Source organism: Excalfactoria chinensis, chromosome 15 (genome assembly GCF_039878825.1).
Source record: "Excalfactoria chinensis isolate bCotChi1 chromosome 15, bCotChi1.hap2, whole genome shotgun sequence".
Lineage (NCBI taxonomy): Eukaryota > Metazoa > Chordata > Aves > Galliformes > Phasianidae > Excalfactoria > Excalfactoria chinensis.
Genome location: NC_092839.1, coordinates 6083502 through 6099491, shown reverse-complemented (window position 1 = coordinate 6099491; position 15990 = coordinate 6083502). Strand labels below are relative to the sequence as shown.

Below are 15990 nucleotides of genomic sequence, written 5' to 3'. Positions count from 1 at the left end.
CAGTAGAATCTGCCTGGTAGCTGATTGTCTTAAGCATAAGACCCTACATGTTTTCCATGGTGTGGAGACAAATAGCAATTTTGGACAAGTTAATCGTGCTACAGACGGTAAAGGGATGAACTGTGCTGAATGAACAAGCTGGAATGAGAAAATTAAATGCAATAATAACCGCCGGGTTTTGCAACTTCGTGAGTCTTACAGATAGCAAACAACACTGCAGGTGCATGGGATCTTTAGAGCAAACCTTGTCCCTGCCGAGTTGACCACTATGAAATGACTGAGGGAGTGCTGGGAGCTAGTGAGGACCTGCATATTATAGTTAGATTTGGGTGACTGGTGGACCATTCAGACAGAGTTCTTTGAGACTGCAGAGTTGCCTTCAGAATATAAAGCTATTGTTCAGTGGTATTCCGTAGAATTCTAACCTAACACGTCGTAGCAAAAGATGTTTGAAGTTTTTTGTTTGTTTCTTTTCTCAAAACTGTATTTCCACAAACCTTTGTGACTCCACCAAGTCACTTTAAAAATCAATAAAGCGCCGTGAGGTTTTGTCTAAACCGTGTTGATAGCAATGCTATAATGTACCCGACTCTGAAAGCCTTATAGAAAAGATTCAGGATGGGACATCTGGATGACAAAAGAGGTGTCACTAGACTTTAAATAATGACATTTTAAAAAGATTTGAATGATATTCCTAATGAGTTTAAGAAATTGGCATTACAAGCCCAAACAACCTTTGCTCCCGGTATGAGGAAACTGAAGATGAAAGCCAATGGGATGCTCCTAACAATTCCATCACAGTTCTCTCTACAGAATTAACCCCACCATCTCTCAGGGTTCTTATTTAGGTTTACAGATCAGACAAACCTACAGGAAACCGCAGCTCACTGACAAGCCTGTCACCTATAGCTGAAGCCAACAGTGCAATCCCAAAGGCCTGAAAGCTCCTGTCTTCTACTAACCCTCAGTCACAGATGGAGGAACAGTGTGATGGATAGACAGACTCCATCAGACAGTGGGAACGTCTGACAACACCCAGGCATCAGCGAGCTTTCTTTATCACTGTGAGAGAAAATCATTAGGCTCTTCCCTGGATATGCCTTTGTCAGATTACCTATCACAATTCAGTCAGGCAAAAGGCAGCCTGCACCGGAGTAAGAGGCATCTACTTGAAAAGGCTGTATCACATCTTTCACACAACAGGCTATGACATCTTTTGTGCCTGTCATGTCCAGCATTTGTAGTGCAAGTCTGACAGTCACAGCCCTGACTCTACCTGCATTCCTACACTGAGAAAATCCATCTATGCTTCCCCTCTGCTCTGCTTTATTCTTACAAGTACCTTTCTCCAGAGGAAGAAGAAAAAAAATGAGCCAGGAAACTAAAACTAACAAGATAACTCCTCACCATGCCCTCTACTTGCCAAAAGCAGGTCTACCCAGTCCATTCTGCTAGAGGAAAAAAAATAAATAATCAGTGTATTTGTATACAGAGACATCCACCAGGTCACTGTAATACATAATGAGACACCAGAGTTCATCATTTTCTCACTCATCCCCACTGAAGTTACTACTTGCCTTTACCTCTAGCAACCTGACATTGAAGGGTTTTGATATCACTTTTGTACCTGGCATAGCTCCAGATCAGAGGAAAGACTGCCAGGGAGAGTGTGTCATAGTTCAGAAGAGCGACAGGGTTTGCAGAGGGAAATCATGGCCAAGGGCAATTGAGACCAGCTCATGATACAACACCAACTGTTGTGGACCATGTTACCTTTGTATAGGTTTAGGTAAACTACAAACTATCAAAAGATGCAAATTGCTGTTAGCACCTTTGACAACCATTTTCTCCAGGCAGTTTGCACAAGCCCCAGTAAGGTGTTTCCACAGCAACATAAATCGCTGACTAACAGAACTTCTCAGACAATTCCAGCCCTCCTCTGCAAATTTCCAAGAAAATTATACCTACAAACATTCTGCTGTAAAACAGCAGAATTCTCAAAGGAAAAGTCTTCTCTGAACTGTTGTTGTCAAGGACCCGACCCACATCTATAGGAAAATGGATTTGCTCTCAAGACAGATCTTCTCCCAGGAGAATAAAATGGTTTTCTCTCTTCTTGATAGATGAAATTCTTATGAACATGAATGAAGACTAAGTCAGTGTAACAGTAAAAGCAACACTCCCATGAGCCTGCCAAGGGTTTGAGACCAGAAGCATGAGATAGCAGCCAGGATAGAGCAATGTCTACAACTGTTAAAGATGTGCAGCACAATGGAAGTGCACATACAGTTATTAAACAAAGAGAGGGGTAGACTTTAGTGTTTCTTTTGAGAAATGGTATCCAGGTTAGCTGCTTCCTAAGGGCCAGGCTCCATCCTGGACTGATGTGCAAGCATTCCAGTATATGTGGGAAGATCAAAAGCCTCACCCTTCCTATTACAGATCAGCTCTGAACCAGAAGTAGTAAGCTGCTGAACACATTTGAGGCCACCCACAGTGGGAAATACAAGCACACGTGGATCAGAAAGCATGACCTACCCCAGGGCAACCCCTGGGTGCTGACATTCTGTACCACCTTTGGAGAGCAACTTTCAGAAACAGGCTTCAGGGAATTCATCTGGGCAAGCAGCACCACGTGGGACTGCATATGCTCACCTACCACACTCAAGCACTAGATGAGCCTGCTGGTGGGATGCTTACCACCTGGAGATGAACAACATGCCTTGCTTCTTTGTATAGTCAATGCGGAGATCACATCTGCTAGTCTCTGTTACCCTGGACTTCCTCACCGAGGAAGGTTACAGGAATCCAAAGGAGTCTGTGTGAAGTGGTGAAATGAGGACAACCTTTGGCTTCAATATCTGGTTTGAGGAAAGGCTGCAGAAGTCAAGCTTATTCTCAGCACTGGAGGGAAGACTTGAAGGTGACCCTGCCACAGCATGCAAAAACAAACAGCAAGTGACAGGCACCAGAGAAGAGCAGACTCTCCAGTAGAAGCTTTCTAAATATAACACTAAAGAAATCAAGCAGATCTCAGGTAACTCAAAACCAGTCCTGAACTCACAAACAACCCTAGAGGATGTAATGGGACTGCTCCAAATTTACACCATGTCTAGCACAAAGTACTTTATTATCATCAGTCTTGAGCTGGCAACACTGTGCCCAAACAAACCTGGGTTGCACTGAGATGACAGAATTCACCCCTCCGCTGCAAGAGAAGTGGCAAAAAGGATGGAAAAGAAACAGGAAAGGTTCTAACTGCAGAACATCTGAAGAAATGCTGTTTGAGAAAGAAACCCCCTACTTCAACAAATAATAATATTCTTTTCCCTGTCTATAGGACAGCCTGAGTGTCCTTAAATCTGTATCTTCCTAGAACAATTACAAAACCAAGTTTTACTTCACCACTGACCACAATAGAGCCTAACCTGTTAACACAGCTGATAATTTAGTCATTTTATCTATCGATGAGCAGAGATTAAGGCAGAGATACCAATACAAACAGTAGAAACAGCAATGAGTGAAAGAACTGTGCTATCCCATAAGCTAATGCAGCCACTTAACAAACGGGTCTAAAAAAGTTTAAACAAAAAATCAACACGCAGACAAAAAGAACAAAACAAAACAAAACAACAAACATTCCTGAATCTTAGAGAACATAAATGTGAAACCTCTCACTGTGTATGAAAACACATCTATTAAAAGCAGCATCCAGAGAAATAACCTGTGCTGTTTTCTTCTCAGATGCTCATGGCACCAAGAAACAGAGCTGTTTCAGAAAAGTAAACACCTGCTTAAACTTATCAGCCTAGTGACTGCAGTTTTCAGTTTTAGAAAGTTACCCAGATACATGCAATACAGCATTGTCTGTTTCTGTTATAACTGATGGAGCTGACAAATCCTGTCTTTGTCCTCACTGCCCTGTTCAGCCACTTCACAGCAGCAAATAAGAGCCCAGGACACACTGTGATTTTCCTTTGCTTGTCTCTGGGAGATGGCAGTGAGCTCTCTGTGAAGAGATACAATCAGAACAAGCTCTCAGTCAGCCTTTGTCCAAAACATTCCTTCTTGCTTTCATTACTTTGTTCAGAACACTCAGCCATCACAGTCAGGGTTGACCAGTGTCTGCAGAAGTCAGGCAACACTGGGGCAACAAATACCAGGCGAAAACTGCTTTTAAGTTCAGAGTAAATCTCCCATCTTTTAGCAAAAGGGCTGCACTGAGAGATTTTCAAATGGGGCGATTTTACCTGCATTGGTAGAGCCAATGAAGTTCATTTCATGGTTTCCCTATTACCAGGGAAGCTTCACTCACTGCACAGCTGTAAGCTGTAGTACTACAAAGTCCACTGCAGCTCAAGTTTTTGAATAGCTTATTGTTACACACGGGGAAATTACCTGAACTCAGAGCACAGCAGAGTGCCCACAGCTGCCAACAACCACGCTCAGCCTCTTCTCATAGGTGCCTGGGGATTTGGAGCACAGGTCTGGAGAGAGTGACAGAGAAGCTCCTCTAGAACCAAACCAGTTCCAGAAAGATAATGGCAGCAGATGTATAAGGAAACCACACCAGAAAAAAAAGCTTTGAAACAAAAACCTGTCAGTATCAAGGACCGCTCCTACCTTCTAAATATAAGAGTCTCTGACAAGCTCAGATTTACTTTCATGTGACTTTCAGAGTTTCTCTCCACTGTCTAATTAACTGTTCACACAGTCGAATCTCAAACACTAGTCCACTGTTATACAGCAAACTGCTGTAGTGACAAAGTGAAAGCATCCCAACTATAAACACACTCAGATGAGCAGTTGATAAGGAAAACCTGTCTGCTAGGACCTTAACTAACCTTTAGGAGAGGTACACACACAGCACCCCCTGCAGCTGCCAGGTCAGATCCCTGAGCCCAGCTCACTGTATGCAGTTCAGTTCCTCCAACTCACCAGCCTGCATCCACCCTGGAATGCTCCCAGGTTGCTTACAGCTGATCAGCCATCTTCAGTGCTGTCATCCATTGCTGCACATCTCTGAGTAGCACCAAAGCTTCAATCCTGACCTGATTTCTCAACAAGATATTAAAAACACACAAAGGACATTTTGAAATACACCTGTACCGTTAGACAACTGGCAGTCTCTACTCCACAGCCCATAGAAAGCTTGATGGTAGATACTCTCATGAGACTAATTTTTATTAGCAGCTCTGATCCCTCATCAATATGTTGCTTCAAGAGGTTACGCAGTTCATAGTAACTGAGGGAAAATATCTATCTAGTTTAATGGAAGACTCCTTTCCACATGCTGATTAATAATTTTCTATCATCCAATTAGACACACATGCTCAAGGCCACTGTCAGTTCAAATACCAAATCCCCTCCTACAATGACTGAAACTGTTATTTACGGTTAAAAGAAATGGAAATGCCCTGCAGAGATTCTAGCGGCTGTAAACAACTACCGAGCTATTAAGTATTAATTAAGTTGTTGAAGTTGTTGCTTTCAAGCGGTAAAAATAGAGTTTAAATACTTAAAATTTAAGGAATTCTTCCCTGCTGCATACTTTCTTAGCCTGTTACTCACTAACTTCTCATTTTCATCCTTCAGGTAATTCAAGCAGAATTGTGGCTGCTGGGCTAAGTTAGCGCACTGTAGGGCAGAAGCATCCAGCTGCTTCAGGCAGCAGCCACTTACTTGGTACTTGCACGCTTGACCCAAAACTAGCAACACACACTGATATGGCCCTGCTCCTCAGGAAACTAATGAGGCTGCAGGATTGGTTTTAAAACGCAATCCTAATGAACCTACTAACTACTGTGCTACTTCCAACAGCAGCACATAGGTGACTATTATTAGGCCTGGGGTTCCAATCTCAACTTGTGCTGTTTGCAACTGTGCTGTTAATTTAAGTCCCAGATTTCCACAACAGCCTGAATTCAAGAGGCTGTTTTACTTCATTTGCATTGCCAGTGGGATATACAAATGCTACCAGATCAGGACCTGCACAAGTCATCTGCCAAGGCCTGCTTGACTGTGCACCATAGAGTCACCATTTGATTGCCAAGCTAATGGTCACAACAGATGGAGACCACCTTCATGCAGAAGGCAGACTTACCACTAATTCAGCCTCAAGTGGACACCGAACAGTGCAAGTTCACTGATAAAAAATGTTTTGCTCCCATTGAGGCCAGACATGCATATTTTACAGAGCTACTACAAGACCAGAGGTACAAGCAGCAACATACTCTAGGGCTCTATGACTCTGGTTTTAGGGAAACCATCTTGTTCAGTGTTTCCCTACTTTAGCACATAGATAAAATTCCTATTTAATTCTGCCTGCAGAACAGAAATGACTGCCAAAAAGCAACCAGGGGAAGGCTGCAAGAGCTGAATCAACATCTGCCACTAGTTTCTCTAGCCAACAGCAGTCATTTTTGTTAGCTGGTCACACCGCACAGGGGAGATATCCAAATCCTTACAGAAGCTGGTATCAGCTTCTCTTCCTTCCTAGATTGCTGTTCACTCTCTGAAGGAATCACATATGAAAGACTTTGCAAAGCTACTGTGACCCACTTACCTGGAACATACATCTTTTTCCAGGCCAGCTACAACTTCCAGTACACTATATTTTCCTTGGGAATGTCAGCAGTTACACATCTCAGTTAAGGACCTTTTGCTTTAGAGTATGCAAGGAGTAGCTATCTTGCCATGAAAACATGACTCTTCCTCCTTAACTGAGGCAGAAAGCAGTTCAATGGAAAGTCACTGCAGAGATACATTATCACCACCCAACTCCAAAAACCAACAATTAGGAGAAACAGAAATTGACTGTTAAAAGATACAGAAGACAATTTCATTCAACAGTTGAGTTCATACAGTACTCAGATTTTATTCAAGAAAAACCTCATTGTACACAAGACCATCATACATGACAACAGCTTTAAGGCTTCTTTTAATGTCAAGTAACATTACTAGTCAGGTAGTGAATACAACCCTTGCTAACGTAAAACATACAGCAAAATCCAGAATCCATTATGATTAAATGCATCACGTGAAGGAAAAAATGCAACACCTTCCGTCTGTGAGTTGGCAAGACACCAAGAGAAAAGACTCAAGAGTTGCTTTAGTGATATGGATGCTGTATTGTGGACAAGGGATCACAGGCGGCAGCATGGAGAGAAGCATCACTGGCGGAGGACAGCTTTCACCTAGTACTTCGAAATAACAGCAAATCCAGAGGCCTTCTGAGAGATCCCACTCAACCTGTCAAGAGTACATCCAAAAGCATGTAAGTTCATTCCACATCAAACAGCAAAAATACAGCTTTCCAATCTCACCCCCAAATGCAAAATATAGATAGGTCACATTTGTGCTCTTCAGTTACAGGCTACTGAGAAGACTTCAGCCTCCCTCACAGCTATGACAGCTGAACATGGGTTACACAAACAGCAACATCAGCTTGCAACTGAATGAAACCAGCAGTAAGTGTTTACTCAATAAAGCAAAATTCTCTTAAGCCCATTTTCTAAAGCATTGGTGAAACCCTAAACAAACAGCCAAGTTTTCAGAAGGTATCACATGTGATCCCTTACAGAAAAGTAAAAAAATAACCCCAAAGCAATCCCTCTCTGCAAAACAGAAATATGCTGAAAGCTGACATTTATCCACTTATAAAGCATGGAGGATATCTCATTCACAAGTAAAATAAATGCACAACAAGGGTTCCTTGGCTTTATATTAAACACTTCATTTTAACACTACTGAGAAGAGGCAAAATGTAGGAAAAAAAAAAAAAAAAAAGCTATGTTCATGCCCTTTGAAGTTCAATTCAACCTTGTCAAAGCTCTGCCATTTCTGTTACTGGAAATCTCCCAAAAGTCAAAATCCTTCCACTTTCAGTCTTTAAGACTTTTAAGTGTGTCAGATAATGTAATGCAATCAGTACTACTAAGATACATACAGACAGCACCCTCCAGTGCTGTCTGCCCTCCAAGCATGCAGCACACACAGATTCCCTGCCCATAGGCAGAAGCATCAGTACAGAACCAAATGACAAACTGAAGAATCTTGCATCTGTGGAATCAGACAAATCTGGCTTAAATGTAAGTTTGTATCAGCATTGCCGATCTGATGGGGAAAGAAGTGGGAAGTCATCATATACCACAGATACTCTTCAGCTTAATGTTAGACAAATTTCAGGTAAACTAGTAAAAAGTGTTTTCTATTCATATGCTGTCGTTCATTTATCACAGCTGCTTCCAGGTTACTATCTACCTGCAGTGTTAGTCCCTGCTCACTGCCTCACTTACTACCTCAAACATGCTGTAAGAGGACAAAGGTAACGCACAGAGGGCTTGTGATAGTGATCAAGTCTACCTATTAATCAAGTATCCAGGGAAACAACTTACCTTTGCTCCTCTATCAAAAGTGGAAACACACAGCAGAGAAAGCCAAGGGCAACTGCAGTCACACAGCAGATCCACTGTTGGCTACAGCCATCTCCATCAGATCTCCAGCAGGTCCAACGTCCCTCTGCCTACACAGAGGCCTAGGAGTGAAATCCAAGGAACTATTAGCACTGAACCCTGTGAAGCTGTGGGACATCACAACCTTTTCCTGCTGGTGCATCAGACAAGATCTGGCTAGAGTGATGAGTAATCAACACTGTCGCTCTGATGGGGAAAAAAGTTCAGTCATCACCTACACCAGCAGGCCCAAGGAGTTACAAAGCAACATGCCCACATCAGCCACGTCACTGCCTGAGATAGGTTCACTGAGAATGGTGAACTAATGGCAGAAGCAGCAAAGCCACACATACATACAGACTCTACTGAACACTAATAGGATCTTAACACCCCCTCAACACTTACTCAATAGCCTCTCTTCCTAAGGAATCCATGTCAGGATGGTCCCCATACCATATTATGGTAGCTGCTCTGAGCACAGTACCCCTATGTCTCCAGGTAGAATGACCTTACAACGAGTTCTATGAGCACAAAGTATCTAGAGACAAATAAATAAATAATGGGACACTGCTACAAACCCACCAGGACCAAGTCAGTGATCCCTTGCTATGCTGCTTTCTGTTCACCAGTCACACTTGCCACTTTGGACAAGATGGAACATGAGTGACACGAGGCACAAAGGCTCCTGCACAAGTTGACCCTGTGTGCTTTCAACACTGAGCATTAAGCTATGTATTGCAAATTATACAGCAATCTCCAAAGACACTAATTTGACAAAGCATTTTGGAAGCAATCCCCTGCATAAAAATGTTTTGTTTTACTAAGTTTAAACCATCAATCAACAACAGAAGCCTTATGGACTTGCTATTCTTACCTGTTAAAGGCTCACGCATAGTGGTGCAAGCCAGAACAACTGCCTTCATCGCACAGCAGATCCACTATTGGCTACAGCTGTCATCAGGTCTCCAACAGGCCTAACGTCCCTCTGATTTCACAGAGGCCTAGGAGTGAAATGCAAGGAACTGTTAGCACTGAACCCCATTAAGTTGTGGGACATCACAGCTTTTTCCTGCTGGTGCATCAGACAAGATCTGGCTAGAGTGATGAGTGATCAACACTGTCGCTCTGATGGGGAAAAAAGTTCAGTCATCACCTACACCAGCAGGACCCAAGAGTGACACAGCTACACTCTAACCATGTCCTTAGGGCCTGAAAGAAACTTACACAAACCCTTTCCCAGAAAAAGCTAGCTGATTTGCCTATTCAACAGGCTCATGGCAAACACCGGAGAGCACCAGGAAATAAAAATGGGTTTCTGCAGTACAGCATGAGATGGCTAAGGCAAACATAACATAGGAAGCCGCCAGAGAGAACAGATTGCACACTTCTGCAGCTACAACCTTAAAGGCCATGAGACATTTCTACCCATGCAACTCAAGGGCAGGAGGCTGCACGTGCAGTTTTGAGTGTCGGGCAGTTTCCAAACCCCAGGACACGGGAAGAGGCCACAGACACTGCACAGCCCATCCTGTGAGCATTACCGCATACCTACCAGCAAGCGGCAGAGAAGCGCCGAACCAGCCCGCCCTGCCTGGGGGAGGCACAGCTCCGCCCATGGGCTTCCGGGCTGGGCCTGCAGCTCTCAACAGCAGCGCCCACGTGTCTGCATGGCCAGGCCGAGCCCCAGCGCCACGCCGCCCTGCCAAGGACACAGCTGTAACCCACTGTCCCACCCGCGATGCTCGTTTCTTGCCATCCTAGACCTGATGCTTTGCGTGTAACCGGAGCAACGCGAGGCCCCTGATGCAATGCTTCTGCACGAGCAAAACTGCTTCCAGCTCTGCAATACTTAGGCTAACGTTCACATCTGCTTATCTTTCAAGTCTCCGGGGATAATAATGTAGCAAAACATCATGAAAAGAATCCAGGAACGGCCTTAAAACTCGCACAGTTACCAAAGGGACGTAGGAATCTCACCTATCAGAAGCTCTAGCATGGCAAAGCGAGCCAGGCAGCTGCAGCCGTCCATCACGCAGTCCCAGCGCGATTCAGTGGCCTGGGAACAAAACAAAGGAACAGTGAGCACGGAGCACACGAGGCTGGGGGGCACGGCAGCCCCTCGGAGCTGGTGTATCAGACAAGACCTGGCTGAAGCGATGAGTATAATCAACACTGTCGCTCTGATGGGGAAAAAAGTTCAGTCATCACCTACACCAGCAGGGCGCGGGAGGGGCAGAGCTGCGGGGCTGCATAGAGCTGCGGGGCTGCACACAGCCACGCTCCGTGGGGACAGTAAGGGCACGGCGGGCCCTTCAGCACAGCGATCCGCAGGGATACGGGATGGAGCTCAAGGGATGGGGCAGAGGCAGGAAGGGGCGGCTGTGCTGCAAGGCCAGGTGCTCCCTCACTAGAGAAGGAAAAAGGCGGCAAGACCTGCTAAGAAGAAGCACCGTAACCCCCCAAACCCACCAAGACAACAGAGCAGCTCCACTCACCTCCCAGCGACGCAGCAAGAGGCCGCTGGGCTGCGCGCACCGCGCTTTATGCACCGCCTGGGCCCGCCCCGTCCCGCCCCGCCCGCGCAGAGGGCGGGAGCCGCCGCCATGTCGGCTGGTGCTCTCAGCTCTGGGGTTTTTGTGCGCGTTTCCCCATGGTGCTGCTTCGGCCGCGTGACGAGCAGCGCCACATGTTAAGAGGTTGGGAAACGATCGCTTCTGCCCCGCCCGGCTGCCCTGGAAGCCGGGGGAGGAGGTGGTGTGAGGCGCGCCTGGTGGCCCGGCCGCCATTTCGCGGAGCAGTTGAGGCAGGACGGGAGGCCCCGCCGCCCCATGGAGCTCCTCCGGCAGGGGATGGCTGCTGTGTCCGCTCACCCTCACAGCGAGAAGTGAGGCGAGGGGAGGCTGCCCGTCTGCTTTGCTTCCATACCTTTAATGTTTTACAACGCAGGAAAGGCTCAGAAACGCCAATTGGGTGGGTGTTGTGTGCACCCCGTGCTCCTGGCATCTTCTTGGAAAGAAATTTTTACCACTAAGTAACAGAACGAAGGATGTGCTGCAAATAACCATGTTTTGTACCCCTGCCACTGCTGCGTCTGGTGATTTTGCAGCTATAAATTCACCTTGGCGATGAGGTGTGAGCCCAGTCACCTCTATCTGGTGAGGATCTGCCCTGGGGCAGCCTTGAATTCACACAGGAGGTATTTCTCCATTCCCATTTATTCATCTTGTCTGTTATTATCTAGTGACATCCATACTGTGTCTGTAGTACATTTGGCCTAGCAATCTATAATTCAACTACCATTAAAACATTATTTATTTCCAAATGAAATGCGTTTGTAATCATCTAATTCCAGAAAGCAGCTTATCAAATGGGACTCGTGGAAAAAAATTTCAATCCCATTAATCCAAGTTCCAAAACATCAAGAGATGAAAAGGCAGCCTACAGAAGGGCATTTTAAGATTACAGGAAAAACTAATCCTGTTACACTGCACACCCATGTCACGTATGCAACTCAAAAAGAACTGTAAATGTGACCCAGCTGAATTTTAGCAAGAGACGTTTTTGGACATTAAAATGAAGTGCTTGTGTTTGTTGTTTTTTGTTACTACAGACTAGCACGGGTTTTGCGCCAGACATGACATTAAATTGATCACAGCCATGTTGTAACTGAAGCAGGAACCTCAGACCTGATGGCAGTAGCAGATTTAGAGGTCAGTAGCTATTGATCAGACAGAGACTCAAAACAAAACACTCATACAGAGAAATGCCAGTGTTGATTTTCTCATGACCGGCAAGCCTTCCCAAAGATGCTGCAGTTTTCTTTTAGGTTATAATCATCACAGCCATGCAGGACTGGGTTTAATGCTGATTTAATGCATCTATTTCAGGTTCAGCTTTAAAATTGATCAAAACATTTCAGTTTTTCCAAGCTCAGACAAATCATTTAGGAAGTGTAACCAGCTTGTTAGATGAGCAACTGCCTTGTTAACAGCTGTGCACTGAGGACATAATTTCTATTGATGCACGATACCAGTAACATTTTGCAAAATTTGTGACTAAACTCTAAAGAAAACATTTTTTTGAGGAAAAAGGTAGCTTTGATGGCTTACAGATTACTCTCTTTTATTATTAGCAAATTAATTTTACATAGGCATTGATAAAAGACACTGCTCTGTCATAACAAGATGGAGCAATGGACCAATATGGTATCAACTTGAAAGTAACTTCAGAGAAGGGCATGAACATTTTTATCATGCAAAAGTAACTGAGTGTTGTTGGTCCATTTACACGGGACAAACTTTTCCACTGCAATGCTGAAAGACTGCAGAAATACATTACAATACTTTTCAACTCACACAGTACGAGAGAAAGCACAACACAACCTTTGCTAAGAATGCTTAGAAGAGACAATTATTTAAACGTATTTAGCTTTTGTGAATTTGATGTAGCACATTTTCTTCAAGTTCCTATCCCCTTTAGTAATTAAAGTAACTCAGTGGCTCAGTATTTTAACACATAAGCACTTCAGGATCTACTCAGCAAACTTTAAAGGGGACCAGACAAACATTTTATGCAAATACAGTGCCAGTTTGTAGGAAAGTAATATTGAATCTCTTTTACAACAAACTACTGATGAATTTACTTTTTTCAGTGATACTTTCATTTCCCAATTGTTTTTTCTTGGCAAGAGCTAAATAGTTTTCTCTCCATTAAAACCAGTCTGCTGTGTAAAAACTACAATGAAAGAAATACTTAGCAGTCAGACCACAAGATATATCTTTACTGTGATGTACTTTGTAACAATGTTAAAATTCCAAGTACAGCAACCTAAAAGAGATTGTACCCATGTGAACATGGGGAGTAGGAGATTGTGTCTGTAGAGATGCTCAGTTGTACCCAAATGGCTTTTGCATTTAGACTCAGCCATGAGAAATGTCAGAGGTTTTGTCCCTTTAGCACAGAGCCAGGTTTGCCTCCTTAAGGAGCGCATACCTTCTCTAAAAAACAAAAACAACAGCAATAAAAAAAGGTAATGAAAGAGTGGTAGGTTAGGATGACAATATTAAAAGCATATTCTGTCAAGGACATTTTTGGCATAACTACATTAAGACATTCAAAATCTGAAATGCAGGTTGCTAAAATACTGTGAAATTGGAAATAGGAGAAGAAATACAGTTTAAAAGTGCTATTTTCATTCCTAGTTGAATACAGTTTGTTTCATTAGGATGCTGCTAGCAGTACAAAAAATAATTTATTTTGTCTGAGAATAAAATAAACTCTTGGGTAAGTAATATTCACCATCTGTATGCTCTTATTCAGTTCTAATCCAGAGAGATTAAATGAACATCCTAGAGATTTTGCTTTAACAATTTATGTTCCCCAACCTCTTTTCACAGGATGTTCAGGTTCTTTTCAGAAGTTCTTGACTATTAAGTAAGTGTGTAAATCCAAGCAGCATGTAACAGAAAGCAATACAGCATGTTGCAGCCACAGAGATGAAGCTGAATATTTTCAGATTGGTAACTACCTCTGGACCAGTATTTCTTAATCTGAACTTTGAAACATCTAAAAGCACCAAACAATTATGTGGTTGCTTTACAAAACAAGATTGTGTCAAACAGCACACAAACATCCCTTCCTGAAGTTGGGTACTTCTGCAGCCTCCACCTTTTGTCTTTATACATTATTACATCAGAACAAAAATCCTACTTTAAACTTTGACCAACAAGTTAGAACAGAATTTTGGTAATTGCAATAGAATCCCAAGTACATCTAAATTTAACTCCAATGTACGTTACTAAAATGAATGTTCTCAATTCTCCAGACAAATAACTGCCATACTATTGGCGGATTCCCTGTCTGAGTCGTTTCAGGCAGGATTTATCCAAAGGAAATACCAGTCTGTCCATTTGAGACAAGGCAAACCGGTATAGGAGCTTCAGTAACAGCACTGTCACTGCAACTAGAATGAAGTGCAAAGCTAAATCCCATTCTAAACACATTAGATGTATTTTAATATCACGGAACAAACATATATCACAGTGAATCCACACCGCTGCTCATTCTGTAGGCACACTGTGGCTACCTACAGGTCAGCATTCTCCAAAATAAATTTTGCACAGATTCTTCCTTTTTGTAAGATCTGTCACCATTAGTTTCTGGACAAAAATCATGAAAAATCACATCTCTTCCTTTGGAACCAGTTTCCTTTGGGAAGTGAGGGTTTCCTAATAACAGACAAAATTTTGCTTTAAAAAAATCCCCTGAAATGAATTTCACGATTCTCCTTCGTGTGTTGCACTTTTTCAGCTCAAGAATAACAAACTGACCCAATGAAGAAAGCAAATAATCCTCCCTGAATGAACTCTGACCACATTATACACCATGTTTAGAGTCCAAGTTGTTATTAAAATAGGAAACTCAGACAGCAGTCATTAAGCTCAATAACACAGCACTGGAAAAGGCTTCACTTTAAGTTTTGTAAGCAGCACATCTACAAAGTCAATTCTCAGGTTCTTATACAGGGCACTGAAGTGGCAAATTTGACTGTATTTCTCCAAGAAACAGTGGCATGGAATCACTCTTGACAAGAACCACTAATAAGTGCAGCACTTTACAAAAGCACAGAAACACTTTAAGAAAAGCCATGTAAAAGCTGCTAGACATTAGAGCTGGCTTAAGGCTTTGACATTTTAGAAAGCAGTAGTTAAGTGCTTTCCTTCCAATACCAGAAAATAACACCTTGATGATTAGAGTCCATCCAAGCAAAGGAGTACAGGCAGATAGGCCATTTTCTTTGGTGAAGGAAAATGTACTGCCTACTTTCTCTGGTCTCTGCTGGTATTTATAACCTGAACTACTGGAAAAGTAACATAAAAATACTTCCAGAAGCTTTCTGAAAATTCCAAGCTGCTACTTTGGAGCTTGTGTGCTCTGTATTTCCTTTTGGGAATTTAAACACAGTCAAATAAGTTAACGGGGAGGAAATCTGATGGAGAGAAAACAATATTAGCCAATTAAGATCTGAATATGAAAGTTATCTTAAAACAGACTTTATATGTTTCTGTTTGTTTTGTAATGGGATCATTAATGAAAGGTAAGACTGCAAGTGTGGCACTGAGCCCAAGCTAATATAGACCGATGATCTGAAGCTCCAGCTCATTCTACTGCAGTCAAAAGATTTTATAAAGACCAGAAAGTGAAGGTAGAAAGATTTATTATTTCAAAGATTATTATTTTAAAGAAAGAATCCAAAAAGATATGTCTCTGCAGACAGCACTTTGCTTTGTACTCAGAAATGTATAGTTTATATCAACACTAGCCTGCTAGATTACTGCAGTCAGGGTTTTTCTTGTTTACCTCAGTTTTTGTTCTTATTCTTTTTTATATTTCTCTTCCTTGTGAAACATTCTATAGTATCAGCTGAACTGAAGTGTAATATAAAGCCTTCCAATTACATATAGTAAGCAATCATTCTTATCAGCACTTGCTGCATCGAGCACAGAGGAGTCAATAGAGAAAAAAAAAGTGACTGTAG

At 42.9% G+C, this 15990-nt stretch overlaps 1 long non-coding RNA gene and 4 other non-coding genes across 5 annotated transcripts; all 5 read right to left on the bottom strand.

Moving 5' to 3' along the window:
• Window positions 1–6852: 6852 nt before the first annotated feature.
• Window positions 6853–10511, bottom strand: LOC140259219 (uncharacterized). Its single transcript, XR_011905370.1, has 4 exons — window positions 10431–10511; window positions 9328–9454; window positions 8397–8536; window positions 6853–7251 (listed from the first exon to the last, which is right to left on the bottom strand). It is a non-coding gene; the product is annotated as an uncharacterized lncRNA (long non-coding RNA).
• On the bottom strand, window positions 8061–8155 carry LOC140259382 (small nucleolar SNORD12/SNORD106). Its single transcript, XR_011905400.1, has one exon. It is a non-coding gene; the product is annotated as a small nucleolar SNORD12/SNORD106 (small nucleolar RNA).
• Window positions 8607–8698, bottom strand: LOC140259380 (small nucleolar SNORD12/SNORD106). Its single transcript, XR_011905398.1, has one exon. It is a non-coding gene; the product is annotated as a small nucleolar SNORD12/SNORD106 (small nucleolar RNA).
• LOC140259379 (small nucleolar SNORD12/SNORD106) lies at window positions 9525–9616 on the bottom strand. Its single transcript, XR_011905397.1, has one exon. It is a non-coding gene; the product is annotated as a small nucleolar SNORD12/SNORD106 (small nucleolar RNA).
• A 66-nt stretch (window positions 10512–10577) lies between the features above and the next one.
• LOC140259381 (small nucleolar SNORD12/SNORD106) lies at window positions 10578–10671 on the bottom strand. The gene has a single exon (XR_011905399.1). It is a non-coding gene; the product is annotated as a small nucleolar SNORD12/SNORD106 (small nucleolar RNA).
• Window positions 10672–15990: the final 5319 nt, after the last annotated feature.